Raw genomic sequence first — 20,000 nt, forward strand, 5'->3', positions numbered from 1 at the left:
GAGGACACCAAAGAACCGCTTAATCTCGCGTGATTCACCAGTTGCTTGTTCAGTTATCAGTACTGTCGGCACGGCCTTTCTCGCGGTACAGAATCCACAGTATACAGAGCAAAACTCTGCCACCCATCTCTTGCCCTGTATGAACTGCAATCTGTGCTCCAGTAACGTTCCACAAAGCCTGTGTTTTTTATTTATGTTTAAAATTCAATTCAATTCTTTCCTGTGTTTGTTTCGGCTCCGCGAGCATTTTCACCGAAACGCTTCACGCGCAAACGCAAACACCCCCCCCCGCGTTCAACTCGTAGTAAAATGCAAATCAGCTGTCAGTTGGCTTGGCCGGGGCCGCTCATTCACCCCAGAGCGCTCAGATGAGCGATATCAGCTCTCTCCCCTCTTCACACACATACACACACACACACACACACTCACACACAGCACGCTTTCACACCGCGAATCTCAATTATAATAACAGACGGCAAGATGCACTCGGAAACAATCGCATTCTCAAGTTAATTACAATAATAAAGGTCCACAGGCCTGTCACTCTCAAAGAAAACTACACGGGATGTAAACATTTTAAACGTTTTCAAAACGTTTGATCTTTGAAAGTGAAAGAACAAACCGTAACGCTGTAAGCAAGACAGGCTCACAAAGCGGATGTTAGAATGTCACGAGGAGCTGTTCATCCAAATCCTCCGTCTCCGCTTATAAATTAAGGTAAACCTTTCACCCTTATAGTGTTCTACTGCATCTCCGAATTTAATTTCCACTCGAAGAAATACAACACAAAAACCGAAAACGTTTATGTTCATTAAATAACCTTCAGGTGCACGTATACTGTGCAGCTCGTGCATAATATCCATCAAAACCAATCAATTGTGATGGTTGCTGACCAAACGATAATCAAATATTTCCTATGACCAACATCAAATTAAGTTTAATGCAATACAAAGGGGGAGAGGGTAATCGATTAAATTAACCAACATTATCTGATGAGCTGTGAACCTTTCCGCTATATAGGCTACATCAGGGTGCATAACAAGAGCCGAAAGACGGATTACAGCTACTGAGCGTACCGTAGCGATAGAATATTCGTCGCCTGGAATCAGATGAATTTCTGCCTAAATATAAGTTCAATTAAACTGTATTCCGTCCGTCGTTGGTAGGCTATTGCTCGTATTAATTTAGTATGAATTATATCCGTATTTTTCCGATCATGTTTTTGAATGCAAGTGGGTCAGTTATAGTAGGCTTATGTATTTTTTTCCTCTCGCTGTTTTCCTTGGCCGTTCCGGGCTCTCTGTCTCTCGCTCTGTCGGCCGTGGAGCGGATTTCTATTGGCGGAGAGATGTATATTTTAAAGTGCCAGTCAAACCTACAAACGTCCAACCACCTCAAGTACTGCACGAGCAACCGTTCCAGAAACGCCGCCTATTCCTCGCGCAGGAACTCCTCCCAACTCCTTAATGTCATGACAGATGCCGCGGACATGATTCTTTGTCAGCAGAAATTGATCAAATTTGTCTCCAGAAAAAAAATCTTATCCAATCTATTTCCACTGCTCCCAGTCCCGTTCACATTCTTGTGTTAAGGCACGCTGTTTTTTTTCTATACATGAATTCCATATTGCGTTTCCTAGCAATAAAAGCATATTATAGGTCACAGACGTACACAAGCAAAACAGTTAATCCATGGCAGGAGCGATAGCAGGCTCTAATGTAGCGGTATAGGCAAAGTTTGAAGTAAAGTTTGGCCTGAAAGTCACACGTTATTCCCAAGTTGTCAAAACAACAGCTTGGGTTGTTGAGCTGTTGTTGAGATTTGTATGGTCCTACAGTCAACTATTTCTTCGGTTAAGTCAGCATCTCTGATCTCTGTCCATGTCTCTCTCATGCACACACAGAGACAGTGCAGACAGCAGCACTGTAACTGTTGATCTCAACCCTGTGGTCTGTCTGTCTGGGGCTCCCGTTGGCTGGGCTGTTGCTATGGCGATACGACATTGCCTAGTGGTCTGTTCTCTTCTGCATGGCTATGCTAGGAGTGCTGAGTCTGTGTCTACCTGCATGACCCTACAAGAACTGTCACCTGTACCAGCTCCCAAACTCACCGAAACCTGCGACCTGAACCAGCCCCCAAACTCACCTATACCAGCTACCTCTACCAAGTATCAAACTCACCTATACCAGCTACCTACACCAAGTATCAAACCACCTATACCAGCTACCTATACCAAGGATCAAACTCACCTATACCAGCTACCTATACCAAGTATCAAACCACCTATACCAGCTACCTATACATAGTATCAAACTCACCTATACCAGCTACCTATACCAAATATCAAACTCACCTATACCAGCTAACTCCACCAAGGATCAAACTCACCTATACCAGCTACCTATACCAAGGATCAAACTCACCTATACCAGCTACCTATACCAGTTCCAAAACCCACCTCTACCAGATTCCTGTACCAGCTCCCACGCTCACCTATACCAGCTACCTGTACCTGGGCTAGTAGGCCAAGAAATATCTCTACAGTTGATGACCACATTATGCCCACCATAATGAAGAAAAACCCTCAAACACCTGTGTGGCAGAAACCCTCTTCAGGAGGCCGGTCAGCGACTAGCAGTCAGCGACTACTCTAACCCTAACCCTCTCCCAACCAAACTCACACCCCTATAACCCTAACCCTCTCCCAACCAAACTCACACCCCTATAACCCTAACCCTCTCCCAACCAAACTCACACCCCTATAACCCTAACCCTCTCCCAACCAAACTCACACCCCTATAACCCTAACCCTCTCCCAACCAAACTCACACCCCTATAACCCTAACCCTCTCCCAACCAAACTCACACCCCTATAACCCTAACCCTCTCCCAACCAAACTCACACCCCTATAACCCTAACCCTCTCCCAACCAAACTCACACCCCTATAACCCTAACCCTCTCCCAACCAAACTCACACCCCTATAACCCTAACCCTCTCCCAACCAAACTCACACCCCTATAACCCTAACCCTCTCCCAACCAAACTCACACCCCTATAACCCTAACCCTTTCCCAACCAAACTCACACCCCTATAACCCTAACCCTCTCCCAACCAAGCTCACACCCCTATAACCCTAACCCTCTCCCAACCAAACTCACACCCCTATAACCCTAACCCTCTCCCAACCAAACTCACACCCCTATAACCCTAACCCTCTCCCAACCAAACTCACACCCCTATAACCCTAACCCTCTCCCAACCAAACTCACACCCCTATAAACCTAACCCTCTCCCAACCAAACTCACACCCCTATAAACCTAACCCTCTCCCAACCAAACTCACACCCCTATAAACCTAACCCTCTCCCAACCAAACTCACACCCCTATAAACCTAACCCTCTCCCAACCAAACTCACACCCCTATAAACCTAACCCTCTCCCAACCAAACTCACACCCCTATAACCCTAACCCTCTCCCAACCAAACTCACACCCCTATAAACCTAACCCTCTCCCAACCAAACTCACACCCCTATAACCCTAACCCTCTCCCAACCAAACTCACAACCCTATAAACTTAACCCTCTCCCAGCCAAACCTCACACCCCTCTAAACCTAACCCTCTCCCAACCAAACTCACACCCCTATAAACCTAACCCTCTCCCAGCCAAACCTCACACCCCTATAAACCTAATCCTATACCAGCTGTGAGGACAGTTAGCATGGTTAGCTCAGTACCTGCACTGTGAGGACAGTTAGCATGGTTAGCTCAGTACCTGCACTGTGAGGACAGTTAGCATGGTTAGCTCAGTACCTGCACTGTGAGGACCGTTAGCATGATTAGCTCAGTACCTGCACTGTGAGGACAGTTAGCATGGTTAGCTCAGTACCTGCACTGTGAGGACCATTAGCATGGTTGGCTCAGTACCTGCACTGTGAGGACAGTTAGCATGGTTAGCTCAGTACCTGCACTGTGAGGACCATTAGCATGGTTGGCTCAGTACCTGCACTGTGAGGACAGTTAGCATGGTTAGCTCAGTACCTGCACTGTGAGGACTGTTAGCATGGTTAGCTCAGTACCTGCACTGTGAGGACAGTTAGCATGGTTAGCTCAGTACCTGCACTCTGAGGACAGTTAGCATGGTTAGCTCAGTACCTGCACTGTGAGGACCGTTAGCATGGTTAGCTCAGTACCTGCACTGTGATGTCTTACCTGCCTGTGGGGGTGGCTGGTTCAGCGAGGTGGGGGGGTAGCGGTGCTGCTGTCAGCTGCAGGGGAAGGCACCTGGACCGTGAAGACGTGCCGGCAAGCTATGGCGATTCTATTCTCCAGGGAAAAAAAAGAAACCTTCAAAAAAATAAATTAATGCTTCTTTTCTATCTTCCGTCTTCCTCCTTTTCTTTCTTCCCTTTCTCCTTCTCTCTCCCTCTCTCCCCCTCTCCCTCTCTCTCTCCTCTCCCTGCCTGTTCCCTCAGTACTCAAACAAAGGAAGGAAGGATCGGTGTGAGGGGAGAGTGCAGAGAGAGGCCCCCCCCCGGCCCCCCCACACACGCACGTACACCAGCCAGTCTGCTTCACTTCACAGCCCCTCCCCCTTCCCTCGTCATCCCTCTCTCCCTCTCTCTCTCTCCCCTCTCCTCTCTTTAAATCCAGCCTCATTTTCACAAACCATTTCTTCTCTTCTGCTTTCTCACACCATCAAACACTCAGCAACAGAAGAGTAAGGTATGGTTCCCCATCTCTCTCTCTCTCTGTCTCTCTTTCCCTCTCTGCCTGTCTCTATCTCTCTCCCTCTCTCTGTCTCTCTCTCCCTCTCTGTCTGTCTCTTTCTCTCTCCCTCTCTCTCTCTTCCTCAATATCTCTCTTTCTTCTCAGGTTCGAGAACGAATGCAAAATGGAGAAACAGAAATGCCTCAAATTAGCCCCTGCAACCACACAGCCAGCACACAACCCACAGTATACCCACCGTGTGTGTATGTGTGTGCATGTGTGTGTGCGAGAGAGAAACAGAGTGTGTGAGTATGTGTGTGTATGTGTATGTGAATGTGTGTGAGTGTACATGTATGTATATGTGTGCGGGGGGAGAGTGTGAGAGTGTGCATATGTATATGTGTGTGCATGTGTGTGTGCGAGTGTGTATGTGAATGTGTGTGTGTGTGCGCGCGAGTGTGTGTATGTGAATGTGTGTGCGTATGTGTATGAGAGTGTGTGTGTGTGAGACTGTGTGCGTATGTGTATGAGAGAGCGAGAGTGTGTGTGTGAGACTGTGTGTATGTGTATAAGAGAGAGAGAGTGTGTGTGTGTGAGAGACTGTGTGCGTATGTGTATGAGAGAGTGTTTGTGTGTGAGAGACTGTGTGCGTACGTGTATGAGAGAGAGAGAGTGTGTGTGTGTGTGTGTGTGTGAGAGAGACTGTGCGTAGGTGTGTGTATGTGTGTGTGAGAGACTGTGTGCATATGTGTGTGTGTGTGAGAGACTGGGTGTGTGTGTGTGTGAGAGACAGTGTGTGTGTGTGTGAGAGACTGGGTGTGTGTGTGTGAGAGACTGGGTGTGTGTGTGTGTGAGAGAGACTGGGTGTGTGTGTGTGTGAGAGAGAGAGACTGTGTGTGTGTGTGAGAGACAGTGTGTGTGTGTGTGTGTGAGAGACTGGGTGTGTGTGTGTGTGAGAGAGAGAGACTGTGTGTGTGTGTGAGAGACAGTGTGTGTGTGTGTGGGGGGGGGGGGGGGGGGGGGGGGGGGGCTGCTGAGGAATAAATAGAGAAAGGCTCACATGAAGTTCCTATAAACTGTGACAGAGCAGCAAAGGTACCAGGTTAATGAGATGTATAGAGGGGGCCAAAATCAGTGTGACTCTTTCACAGAAGGGGCTCATGGGAAGTGCAGTCCTCATACAGAGGATTTCTGGACTACAACTCCCACCTGTTTCCAAGAAAATCACCTCCCTCCAATACAGCCACTGCCTGATTTGCGTCACCATAGCAAAGGTGAGAGGAGGACTGGCAGCAGTACACCAGCCTGTCGTTGTGCGATTATGAAGGTGTGCGATTATGAAGGTGTGCGATTATGAAGGTGTCTCTCAACCACAGAAGAGTAGCACTTACTGGTAAACGTGACCGTATGAATGGCTGAGAGCAGCACCTGGTGAAAATGTGCAGGTATGTGGTTACACCCCATACATGGAGAGGATTGACACCATGTGTCAAATGTTTAATATATCAGGTAATATGATAAATGAGACTAAATAGAGAGTCAAAGTTAGGAAGGGAGTGGGGGAGAGAGGGGGTTCTGGTGCAGTAGTTTCTCTAAGCCTTAAATAAATGCTCTGGACAACCCCCCTTTTTCATTGTGAAGCTGGAGTTGGTACATTCTACTCAGTACACACTGGAAGAGACCACTCCAGAGTGGGGGAGGACAGACATGGGGAAGTGGCCAGATGTGACTGGGCGAGGGGGGGTGGGGGGGTCTATTTTAGAAATGTAATTCATATTCATTACATGGCAGTTCAGGCCAGATAACGTTTGGTATCCACTCCACACCTACAGCACATTCTGCTACCCATGTATACAGACACACACACACAGACACACACACACACACTCAAAAGCCATACACAAACACACACACAGGCACATGAACACAGGCCCACAAACACACATACACACTCAGAGACGCACACACACACACAGGCACATGAACACAGGCCCATACACACTCAGACGCACACACACACACACACACAGGCCCACACACACACACACACACACACAGGCCCTTTACCTCACTCTGTTTCGCTGTAAGCAGACTGTGATCAATATCTACATAAATCCCATGAAGCAACAACTCAATATAATTATGTTCAGTAGTTTCATTTTATATTTATTTTAATCTATTAAGAGTCCATACTCATTTAGATCACTCCCTGTAGCGATTCACATGAAACAGTCTTGTCATGCCAATTAGTCTCTGAACTATATATGTACACATATATTTTTAATTAATTAATTAATTAATTAATTTATTCCACCATGCAGTAAAAATAATTAAAGTTCAGTGTCCAGGAAATGCAAAAGTCTACATGAAATTGTGGTCAGCAATAAAACAAGTAAATAAAAGTCAATAAATATTAATAGGCCACAGCCTAAATAGTGACTTTAAAATTTTCAAATCTACGCATGTCAGCCTCAGGCACAAAGTGACACTTTCTATCAGTTATTCACCACGGACACAGAGATTCAGTTATTCTCTCAGCTCCCCACGCACACAGAGATTCAGTTATTCTCTCAGCTCCCCACGCACACAGAGATTCAGTTATTCTCTCAGCTCCCGACGCACACAGAGATTCAGTTATTCTCTCAGCTCCCCACGCACACAGAGATTCAGTTATTCTCTCAGCTCCCGACGCACACAGAGATTCAGTTATTCTCTCAGCTCCCCACGCACACAGAGATTCAGTTATTCTCTCAGCTCCCCACGCACACAGAGATTCAGTTATTCTCTCAGCTCCCCACGCACACAGAGATTCAGTTATTCTCTCAGCTCCCCACGCACACAGAGATTCAGTTATTCTCTCAGCTCCCCACGCACACAGAGATTCAGTTACCAATCAGCAACTGCAAACTTCCACACTGTAGAGTATCACTGCAAACCTCCACACTGTAGACTATCACTGCAAACTTCTACACTGTAGACTATCACTGCAAACCTCCACACTGTAGAGTATCACTGCAAACGTCTACACTGTAGAGTATCACTGCAAACTTCTACACTGTAGAGTATCACTGCAAACTTCTACACTGTAGAGTATCACTGCAAACTTCCACACTGTAGACTATCACTGCAAACTTCCACACTGTAGACTATCACTGCAAACTTCAACACTGTAGACTATCACTGCAAACTTCTACACTGTAGAGTATCACTGCAAACTTCTACACTGTAGAGTATCACTGCAAACTTCTACACTGTAGAGTATCACTGCAAACTTCTACACTGTGGAGCATCACTGCAAACCTCCACACTGTAGACTATCACTGCAAACCTCCACACTGGTGAATAGAGGAAATTGTGTTGATTAGCCAAATAGATGTTTTCATTTTTATTCTGTAAGAAAGGATCTCTCTCTTTCTCTCTCCCTCTCCCTCCCTCTCTCCCTCCCTCACTCTCTCCTCCCTATCTCCTCTCTCTCCCCCTCCCCCCCTCTATTTCTCTCCCCCCCTCTCTCTCTCTCCCTCCCTCCTGAAGGAGTGATTGATGATGGAAGAACACAATGTGCTTGTTGCCTCAGCGATGTAGTCAGCCCAGCCTGGTGTTGTGGAGCACCAGTTGCCAGAGCAACACACACACTCACACACACTCACACGCACTCACACACACACGCACACACACTCACACACACGCACACACACACACACACACACACTCACACACACACACTCACTCACACACACACATACACACACACTCACACACACTCACACACACACTCACACACACTCACACACACACGCACACACACTCACACACACACACACACACACACACACACACTCACACACACACACACACACACACTCACACACACACACACGCACACACACACACACACACACACACTCACACACACACACTCACGCATACGCACTTACACTCACACACACTCACAATCACACACCCACACATACACACTTACACTCACACACACTCACAATCACACACTCACACACACACACACTCACGCATACACACTTACACTCACACACACTCACAATCACACACACACATTCACACACACACACACACACACACACACACACACTCACACATACACATTTACACTCACACACACTCACAATCACACACACACTCACACACACACACAGATACACACGCACACACTCACGCATACACACTTACACTCACACACACACACATTCACACACTCACACATGCAGATGACCAGGTCTTACTCTCCCCCACTCAACGGGGGTTTCAGTAAAGCCTAGATCTGCTCCAACAGTTGGAGTACAGTGGAGTACAGTGGAGTACAGTGGAGTATAGTGGAGTACAGTGGAGTACAGTGGAGTATAGTGGAGTATAGTGGAGTATAGTGGAGTATAGTAGGCTCTGACTGTCAGACTTGGGCCCTGGCAGTAAATATGAATCAAACGAAAACTATGATATTCCAAAAGAGATCCAGATCTCAGGGAACAAAACACAAATTCATCCAATTACAATTATTTAGGATTAAAAACTGGAAACTTCAAAAATGCAGTGAATGAACTCAGGGAAAGTATGCAGAGTCTACTATACCATAAAACAACGCACTCCTGAGGGGTGCACAAATCGCAAGTCACTAATTTGGCTAATTGGACAAACATCCAATTAAAACCCTGCATGCAGAATTCTGTAAGCATATTTTAAAGTTTCATAGAAACAAATAATGCAGGGCAGAATTAGGCCAATACCAAATATCAAACCAATATCAAAATACAAAAAAGGGCAATCATATTTTGGAAGCACTTTAAACATAGTGACCCTCACTCATATCAATACAAAGCTCTGCGATACCAAAGAAAACAATCCCCTCACACAGAACCATGGCTCTCACACTCACACATACCAACACCTCACTGGTTCAGGATCAAAATAAAACTACAAAACCAGTTAGAATCAAGCAAATTGCAACCCAGCTGAAACAAAAGTATAGGACTTATTGGGAATCACAAACAAAATCACAAAGTAGATGAAATGTGATCTGGCCCTAAAAAGACAGTACAGTGTAGCAAACTATCTAACCACAATCACAGACACAAAACTGAGACGCACCTTGATGAGGTACAGACTCAGTGAGAATTAGAGACTGGCAGGCAGAATAAATCATGGCTGCCAGAAAACAGAGTGCCAACATTGCAATGACAAAAAAATTAAAACAGAATTATTAGATATTGGGGGGAAATAAAGATTGCTGTATCCCAGCAGCACAAACAGGGACAGTGACTTACCCTGTCACGCACACACATCCATGCAAACACACAACATCCAGAAACACACACAATACTACTGTACACACACACAACATCCAGAAACACACACAACACTACTGTACACACACACACACAACATCCAGAAACGCACACTACTGTACACACACACACACACACACAACATCCAGAAACGCACACTACTGTACACACACACACACAACATCCAGAAACGCACACTACTGTGCACACACACACACAACATCCAGAAACACACACAACACTACTGTACACACACACACACAACATCCAGAAACGCACACTACTGTACACACACACACACACACACACAACATCCAGAAACACACACAACACTACTGTACACACACACACACACACACACAACATCCAGAAACACACACAACACTACTGTACACACACACACACACAAACACAACATCCAGAAACACACACTACTGTACACACACACACACACACACACATCCAGAAACACACACAACACTACTGTACACACACACACACACACACACACACACAACATCCAGAAACACATACAACACTACTGTACACACACAACATTCAGAAACACACACAACACTACTGTACACACACACACACACACAACATCCAGAAACACACACATTACTGTACACACACACAACATCCAGAAACACACACAACACTACTGTACACACACACACAACACTACTATATACACGCACACACACACAACATCCAGAAACACACACAACACTACTGTACACACATACACAAACACACACACACACACACACACACACATTTCACACACACACACATTTCACCCACACTCACATCTTACTGCTTCACACAAACACATTATTGTTATTACATTATTAATACAACACTACTGTACACACACAAGATCCAGAAACACACACAACACCACTGTACACACACACACAACATCCAAAAACACACACAACACTACTGTACACACACACACACACAACATCCAGAAACACACACAACACTACTGTACACACACACACACAACATCCAGAAACGCACACTACTGTACACACACACACACACACACACACAACATCCAGAAACGCACACTACTGTACACACACACACACAACATCCAGAAACGCACACTACTGTGCACACACACACACAACATCCAGAAACACACACAACACTACTGTACACACACACACACAACATCCAGAAACGCACACTACTGTACACACACACACACACACACAACATCCAGAAACACACACAACACTACTGTACACACACACACACACACACAACATCCAGAAACACACACAACACTACTGTACACACACACACACACAAACACAACATCCAGAAACACACACTACTGTACACACACACACACACACACACATCCAGAAACACACACAACACTACTGTACACACACACACACACACACACACACACACAACATCCAGAAACACATACAACACTACTGTACACACACAACATTCAGAAACACACACAACACTACTGTACACACACACACACACACAACATCCAGAAACACACACATTACTGTACACACACACAACATCCAGAAACACACACAACACTACTGTACACACACACACAACACTACTATATACACACACACACACACAACATCCAGAAACACACACAACACTACTGTACACACATACACAAACACACACACACACACACACACACACATTTCACACACACACACATTTCACCCACACTCACATCTTACTGCTTCACACAAACACATTATTGTTATTACATTATTAATATTGTTATTACTGTTAATATACTACATTCAGATTTACAATTATTGATTATTTGTTTATTGTTCATTGTTGTTCATCTAACAACTTTGGCAATACAAGTGTCCAAATTTGTCAAGCCAATAAAGCATTTTGAATTGAATTCAAATTGGGAGGGAGAGAGAGCGAAAGAGGGAGGGAAATAGAGAGAGGGAGAGAGAGAGAGAGAAAGGGAGAAAGAAAGGGAGATAGAGATGGAGGGAGGGGGAGAGAGAAAGGGAAAAAGAGATAGAGGGAGGGGGAGAGAGGGAGAGAGAGGGGGAGGGAGAGAGAGGGAGAGAGAAGGAGAGAGGGAGAGGGAGAGAGAAAGAGAGGGAGAGAGAAAGGGAAAGGGAGAGAGAGGGGGAGAGAGAGGGCGAGAGAAAGAGAGAGGGAGAGAGAAGGAGGGAGAGAGAGGGAGAGAGAGGGTTGGAGTGCCATGGAAAGCGAGAGAAAGAAACACAGAGCAGACAGAAAGATAAAACGTAGAGAGAGAGAGAGACTCCCCTTAGCAACAGCCACGCTCCGCCTGCGTTCCATTGGCCAACCGGCAGCTCACACGACAGTTATCTGCAGGCCCTCCACCAATCAGAAGGCCCCTGCAGAGGCTTTCGCTGCAGTATTCCATTTTTACCATGGTAACAGAGTCCTGCTCCCAATCTGGCCCTGACAGGACCTGGAGCTGAATACAGCGCCCCCCCCCCCACTCACCTGGCATTACACATTCTCACTCACCTGTGTTAAGGGCCACATTTGCACTCACCTGTGTTAAGGGCCACATTCGTCCAGGTGTCCTGATGCTGTTATTCCTGTGGAATATTCCTGATGTTGACCTATCAGGATATTCAGGCTGGTGAAGGCAGCTGCTCTGCACACACACACACACACACACACACACACTCACACTCACACACACACTCACACACACTGCACACACACTCACACACACACACACACAGACTCTCACACATACACATACACTCACACACACACACACACACACTCTCACATACACACACACACACACACACACACACACACAGACTCGCACACATACACACACACACACTCTCACACATACACATACACACACACACTCACATACACACACACACACACACACAGGCACACACTCTGCAAACTGTAGGACACAGTATGTGTGTGTGTGTGTATGTGTGTGAGTTTGTGTGTATGTGTGTGTGTGTGTGAGTGTGTGTGTGTGTGTGTGTGAGAGTGTGTGTATGTGTGTGTGTGAGTGTGTGTGTCTGTGTGTGTGTGAGTGTGTGTGTCTGCATCTGTGTGTGTGTGAGTGTGAGTGTGTCTGTGTGTGTGTGAGAGAGAGTGAGTGTGTGTATATGTGGTGTGTGTGTGTATGTGTGAGAGTCTGTGTGTGTGTGTATGTATGAGTGTGTGTGTGTGTGCGTGTATGTGTGAGAGTCTGTGTGTGTGTATGTGTGAGAGTCTGTGTGTGTGTGTGTCTATGTGTGTGTCTGCATCTGTGTGTGTGTGAGTGTGAGTGTGTCTGTGTGTGTGTGAGAGAGAGAGAGTGAGTGTGTGTATATGTAGTGTGTGTGTGTATGTGTGAGAGTCTGTGTGTGTGTGTATGTATGAGTGTGTGTGTGTGCGTGTATGTGTGAGAGTCTGTGTGTGTGTATGTGTGAGAGTCTGTGTGAGTGTGTGTGTGTGAGAGTGTGTGTATGTGTGTGTGTGAGTGTGTGTGTCTGTGTGTGTGTGAGTGTGTGTGTGTGTGTGTATGTGTGTGTGTGCAGGTGTGTGTGTGTGTCTATGTGTGTGTCTGCATCTGTGTGTGTGTGAGTGTGAGTGTGTCTGTGTGTGTGTGAGAGAGAGAGAGTGAGTGTGTGTATATGTGGTATGTGTGTGTATGTGTGAGAGTCTGTGTGTGTGTGTATGTGAGTGTGTGTGTGTGTACGTGTATGTGTGAGAGTCTGTGTGTGTGTATGTGTGAGAGTCTGTGTGTGTGTGTGTGTGTGAGAGTGTGTGTATGTGTGTGTGTGAGTGTGTGTGTCTGTGTGTGTGTGAGTGTGTGTGTGTGTGTGTATGTGTGTGTGTGCAGGTGTGTGTGTGTGTCTATGTGTGTGTCTGCATCTGTGTGTGTGTGAGTGTGAGTGTGTCTGTGTGTGTGTGTATGTGTGAGTCTGTGTGTGTGTGTGTGTGAGTGTGTGTGTGTGTGTTCAGGACGTAAAGTCCACTAAGGTCATTTGACACTCACCTCCAGCCCCCACAAGCCACGCCCCCTCTCTGAGTGACAGCACCTGTCACATTCCATCCTGACTGGCTTCATTGTCCTATTGGCTGAGTGACGGCCGCTCCTATTAGCTGTGCTGACGGCCTCTCCTATTGGCTGAGGCTGCTGAAGATTCAGGCTTCAGGTCTGTCATCAGCCTGACATGGTCAGGCCGAGAGTCTGACACACACACACACACACACACACACACACACACCTGCATACACACACACACACACACACTCACACACACACACACACAGGGCCTGAGCTGATTCTGGGTTGGGGGAGCATCTGCCTGGGGAAGTGGAGGACGGTGACTTACACACACAGAAAACAAAACCACAGGTGTGATATACTTCAGAAATTATGAGTTAATTTCTGAAATGTGCATAGTGTTTTTTTTCTTTTTTTACCAGGCAACTCAAAGTGCTTACACTGATGAAGGGGAACTCTCCTCTGCCACCACCAATGTGTAGCACCCACCTGGGTGATGCACGGCAGCCATTTTGCGCCAGAATGTTCACCACAAACTAGCTGAGGTGGAGAGGGAGATGAAATCAGAGGATGATTAGGTGGCAGTTTCTGAGCATCACGGGATCTTTAACAACCACAGTGAGTCACATCTCACAGTGAGTCACATCTCACAGTGAGTCACATCTCACTCTGAGTCACATCCCACAGCGAGTCACATCTCACAGTGAGTCACATCTCACAGCGAGTCACATCTCACAGTGAGTCACATCTCACTCTGAGTCACATCCCACAGCGAGTCACATCTCACAGTGAGTCACATCTCACAGCGAGTCACATCTCACAGTGAGTCACATCTCACTCTGAGTCACATCTCACTCTGAGTCACATCTCACAGTGAGTCACATCTCGCAACGAGTCACATCTCACAGTGAGTCACATCTCACTCTGAGTCACATCTCACTCTGAGTCACATCTCACAGTGAGTCACATCTCGCAACGAGTCACATCTCACAGTGAGTCACATCTCACTCTGAGTCACATCTCACAGTGAGTCACATCTCACTCTGAGTCACATCTCACAGTGAGTCACATCTCGCAACGAGTCACATCTCACAGTGAGTCACATCTCACTCTGAGTCACATCTCACTCTGAGTCACATCTCACAGTGAGTCACATCTCGCAACGAGTCACATCTCACAGTGAGTCACATCTCACTCTGAGTCACATCTCACAGTGAGTCACATCTCACTCTGAGTCACATCTCACAGTGAGTCACATCTCACAGTGAGTCACATCTCACTCTGAGTCACATCTCACAGTGAGTCACATCTCACTCTGTTTCACATCTCACTCTGTTTAACATCTGATCTGAAAGGCACTGTCTCCCACACCACAGTGAGTCACATCTCACTCTGAGTCACATCTCACAGTGAGTCACATCTCACTCTGTTTCACATCTCACAGGTTTCACATCTGATCTGAAAGGCACTGTCTCCCACACCACAGTGAGTCACATCTCACTCTGTTTCACATCTGATCTGAAAGGCACTGTCTCCCACACCACAGTGAGTCACATCTCACTCTGTTTCACATCTGATCTGAAAGGCACTGTCTCCCACACCACAGCGTCCCCATCACTGGACTGGGGGGTAATGAACCAGAGAGAAGATAGAGAGAGAAGATAGAGAGAGATAGAGAGAGAGATTGAGAGAGATCGCTCCCTACTGGTCCACCAATACCACTTCCAGCAGCAACTTTTTTCCCCAGTGCTAACCATTTACTAACCCCGCCCACACCTGCATAACTTCAGCCATTACTAACCAAGCCCACACCTGCTTACCTTCAGCCATTACTAACCAAGCCCACACCTGCTTACCTTCAGCCATTACTAACCAAGCCCACACCTGCTTACCTTCAGCCATTACTAACCAAGCCCACACCTGCTTAACTTCAGCCATTCAGCAGGAGCAGGGTGCATGATGGGATGCCTGCTGGCCAAATTACATGTTGGAGACGATGTCCAGTGTGATCTATACACTGCTCAAAAAAATGAAGGGAACACTTAAGGGACACATTAGATCTTGATGAATATTCATGCTGAAAATGTACTGATGTACATTATATAATTTGTTGAGAACAAAATAATGTAACAACGGTCAACCCATTGAGGGCTGGCTTCAAAATCACACTGAAAATCTAAGCAAAACATTTCAATCACAGGCTGATCCAACTTGTGTGAATATTATCATGGCAACTCATAATGTGGCCCCTGTGTGCTTGTACACACTCCTGACAACGTCTGGGCATGCTCCTGCTGCTCCTGCTGCTCCTGATGAGTCGGCGGATGGTGTCCTGGGGGATCTCCTCCCAGACCTGGATCAGGGCATCAGTGAGCTCCTGGACAGTCTGTGGCAGTACTTGGCAGCGTTGGATGCCCCGATACATAACGTCCCATAGGTGCTCAATTGGATTTAGGTCAGGGGAACAGTCAGTGGCCAGTCAATGGCATCAATGCCTTCCTCATCCAGGAACTGCCTACACACTCTGGCCACATGAGGCCGGGCATTGTCCTGCTCCAGGAGGAACCCAGGGCCCACTGCACCAGCTTAAGGTCTGACAATCTGTCTGCGGATTTCATCCCGGTACCTAACAGCAGTCAGGGTACCATTGGCTATGACATGGAGGTCTGTGCGACCCTCCAAGGATCTGCCTCCCCAAACCATCTCTGACCCACCGCCAAACCGGTCATGCTAGATGATGTTACAGGCAGCATAACGTTCACCACGGCGTCTCCAGACTCTTTCATGCCTGACACATGTGCTCAGTGTGAACCTGCTCTCGCCTGTGAAGACAACAGGGTGCCAATGGCGGACCTGCCAATTCTGGTGTTCTCTCACGAACGCCAATCGAGCTGCATGGTGCTGGGCTGTGAGCACAGGTCCCACTAGAGGACGTCGGGCCCTCATGCCACCCTCATGGAGTCTGTTTCTGACAGTTTGGTCAGAAACATGCACACCAGTAGCCTGCTGGAGGTCATTTTGTAGGGCTCTGGCAGTGCTCCTCCTGTTCCTTCTCACACAAAGGAGCAGATACCGGTCCTGCTGCTGGGCTGATGCCCTTCTACGGCCCTGTCCAGCTCTCCTTGTGTAACGGCCGGTCTCCTGGTATCTCCTCCATGCTCTTGAGACGGTGCTGGGAGACACAGCAAACCTTCTTGTGACCGCACCTATGGATGTGCAATCCTGGAGGAGCTGGACTACCTGTGCAACCTGATTGGGCTGCAGGTACCGCCTCATGCTACCAGTAGTGACAAGGACACTAGCAGAACACAAAACTAGAGAAGAATCAGTCAGGAAGGATAAGGAGAGAGCACCACATGCAAAACCATTACCTTTTTGGGGGTTGTCTTGCTTTTGCATCTCCATTGCACCTGTTGTCACTTTCATTTGCACCAAAGCAGGTGAAATTGATTCACAATCACTTGTGCTTCCTAAATGGACAGATTGATATCCCTGAAGTTTAACTGACTTGGTGTTACACTGTGATGATTAAGTGTTCCCTTAATTTTTTTGAGCAGTGTAGATTGGGGGATATAAGTGCCTACACTCTGTTTTCCGCACTTGCACTCAGAGAACATGGCAAAGAGCATCAGCTCATTTTTACATTTAAACAATCTTGAAGTGCAGGTATTGCAGCATGGTAGCTGACAGACTTGATTAGCGTTTGATTATATCGTGCAGACGTTGCAGAACAGGCATATATTATGTGTGTGCTTCCGAATCCATATTTGACAAGAGCGCGCCCTCTGGTGGATATGTGCACTATTTTTTATTATTATTATTTATTTATTTATTTATTTATTTATTTATTTATTTATTTATTTACTTACTTACTTACTTATTTACTTATTTCACCTTATTTCACACGTTTTTAACCGCGCCACACAGATGTTGACAGCCTCACAGACCTTCGCAGTCCGCGGATGACACGGAGGGAGTCAGACCACAGTCAGACTGTTCGGGGTGAACAAGCTCAGCATCTGCGCGTTGATTATAAATAAAACGATTACCAGAGGACCGAATGATAGCGCATTGTGGAAAACAGGCTACACAAGAGCCTCTGCTGCAAGCGTCGCTCCGCGTTCGCCAGCTCAACTCCCTCGGTTCCTGCTCATGTTCTTACCCGCCCGAACTTCTCTGCGTCACACTTAAGGTAGAACGGAAAATCTAAATCAACCGAAATCATTGAGAAATAACTTCACAAATTCGAGGCATATCTTGCTTTTTACGTCCTCAGGTGTATTTTGAATATTAGCATAATATAGTCGATCCATCTGGTTGGATTGTAGTCACAACTGCAACGGGTTACGTCCACTGGTCTAACAGCGACATTCGCATCTTTCGGGCACTGCATCGGATGGTTTACCTAATGCTTTAGTGTTGGAATAAGGTCTTTGAGAAGGGGAAAATTACTGAACATACATAAAACCGCAGACAGGTCAGGATAATAAGTCTCGCGTATGTTATTACTGCAGTATGCATGTTTTAAACGATGATTTCTCATGGCTCTATTAAGATATAGCCTACGTCACACAAAACCTATAGCACAGCTCGTTTGATATGCTAAACGGCATGTCAGGAATTATAAAGCAATTTAACACGAGGAACTTTGATATGTCACAATAATTGTTTATTATCATAAAACTTAAGTGGAAAAGTTAAAAAGTTTTTCTTCTGCCTTACCCGATGGTTCTCCTTGAGAGATCCCACAGTAACTCCGTATAGCCAACTTCGTCATTAGGCCTAACGGGCACGCGTTGAACTAAAGATCTCCGTTAATGTCGCCGATCAGTCTGAGGCGAATGTGATGATGTCATTGGACATGCGCACATAACTCTAAACAGCTGCACGTGCAGCGCCAGTGAAAACACACGACGCGCTCGCGCAGGTAGAAACAAACTTGAAGACAGCCGTTAAACTAACAGCACATTTAAAAATTACATTGTCCTGTAGTCCCAATCTTAGTGGCTAATCAGACGAGATTATCCTGGGTCCTGTTGCGTATTTTTAAAAATCGTCAGCCCATCGCATTGCATTTTGATTTATATTAGAATAAAAAAACCGTACGTATTTTTTGGCGGTGGCCACTGAGAAAAGAAGGACTGCGCAGTTTTTATTCCACTGCAAAGCACTCTCTAGCGACTCTCACCTCCTCTTCACTTCTCTCTCTCTCTCTCTCTCTCTCTCTCTCTCTCTCTCTCTCTCTCTCTCTCTGTCTCTCTATCTCTCAGCAGGGATAAAAGGAGGTATAAACATGTAAAAGAGGAATAGAAAGAAGGAGAATATTTAAAAAAAGATACAATGACTGAAATAGGAACAGAACTCAGATGTGTTTTCTGTGAAGGATGACGCTAGTTTGAAGGTCCAGGTTTGGTATAATTTCAGCCTAACTGAACAGCATATGACTCAATCCATGCCCACACGCTAACCTGAGAGAAAGTTATTTATTCCCAGCTGGGAGATAATTATACAAGTGGCCACAAGGTGGCAGTCATGCGCTTCTGCTTTTATGTCCAAACAGAGGAAAAATTAAAACAAATTTAAATGTAATTTTTTCATTCAGATGCAAAGGAAATTGTACTAATTTAATTGTACTAATTTAATTACAACCGCTTAAGTGTCACCAGCACAGGGATGTGACGGTGAGGGTTTTGGTTGTTGTTGCATTCATTAATTTTTCCAGGGTGCAATTTTCAATCATTAGGATAACAGGATATACTGTATGAAAGCATTAAAACCTGTGGATCTCACCTTCTCTGCATTTAGGTGTACAGTGGATCAAATGCATAATAGTTTCTCATTCTAATAATGTGCTAACTCATAGAAAGGTTGATAGAATTTATCATTTAGATAAATTTAGAATTTATTTGGAAGAATTATCCTTTTGCGATTCTATACTTC

At 46.0% G+C, this 20,000-nt stretch overlaps 1 protein-coding gene across 1 annotated transcript in view; it reads right to left on the bottom strand.

The window, feature by feature from the left end:
* LOC133133610 (lysine-specific demethylase 6B-like) overlaps nt 1-19,169 on the bottom strand; it is a 50,284-nt gene extending 31,115 nt beyond the window's left edge. The window contains exons 1-5 of the mRNA XM_061249712.1: nt 18,783-19,169; nt 14,501-14,600; nt 14,049-14,361; nt 12,582-12,651; nt 4,218-4,326 (exon numbers count right to left, since the gene is read on the bottom strand). The gene's annotated coding sequence lies outside the window, so the exon portion shown is untranslated. The remainder of the gene's footprint in view (nt 1-4,217; nt 4,327-12,581; nt 12,652-14,048; nt 14,362-14,500; nt 14,601-18,782) is intronic.
* Nucleotides 19,170-20,000: the final 831 nt, after the last annotated feature.

The sequence above is a fragment of the Conger conger genome, chromosome 7 (assembly GCF_963514075.1).
Source record: "Conger conger chromosome 7, fConCon1.1, whole genome shotgun sequence".
In the NCBI taxonomy this organism is placed as follows: domain Eukaryota; kingdom Metazoa; phylum Chordata; class Actinopteri; order Anguilliformes; family Congridae; genus Conger; species Conger conger.